This window comes from Mandrillus leucophaeus, unplaced genomic scaffold (genome assembly GCF_000951045.1).
Source record: "Mandrillus leucophaeus isolate KB7577 unplaced genomic scaffold, Mleu.le_1.0 Scaffold954, whole genome shotgun sequence".
Lineage (NCBI taxonomy): Eukaryota > Metazoa > Chordata > Mammalia > Primates > Cercopithecidae > Mandrillus > Mandrillus leucophaeus.
Window position 1 is genome coordinate 57,352 of NW_012110408.1, and position 303 is coordinate 57,654.

General features: G+C 69.0%; 1 pseudogene; it reads right to left on the reverse strand.

Annotated features, from left to right (window-relative positions):
* The window catches only part of LOC105532379, a 12,955-nt pseudogene extending 12,736 nt beyond the window's left edge, over positions 1–219 (reverse strand).
* Positions 220–303: the final 84 nt, after the last annotated feature.

Genomic DNA, 303 nt, shown 5'->3' on the forward strand with positions numbered 1-303 from the left:
CGGTGCCCGCCCAGCCCTCCTGCCAGCCCCGCCTTACATCTTGATGGTGCCTTTGGGCCCCAGGTTGGTCCTCAGCACGTCCTGCAGACCCCGCGCCGCGCTGACGTTGACTGCCAGCGCTGCCTGCGCTCGAGCCACCTCTGTCTTGGGGTTCACGGTCTTCGCCGCCGCCACAGCTGCTGCAGAGGAGAAAAAGAAAGCCATGCGGCGCGCGGAGAGCTCAGAACCCGCGCGCCGTGCCCGGGAGGCACTATGCGGTTCTTCCGGAAAAGTTGGCGCGCCCGGCCCGCCCCTAGCGTGCCC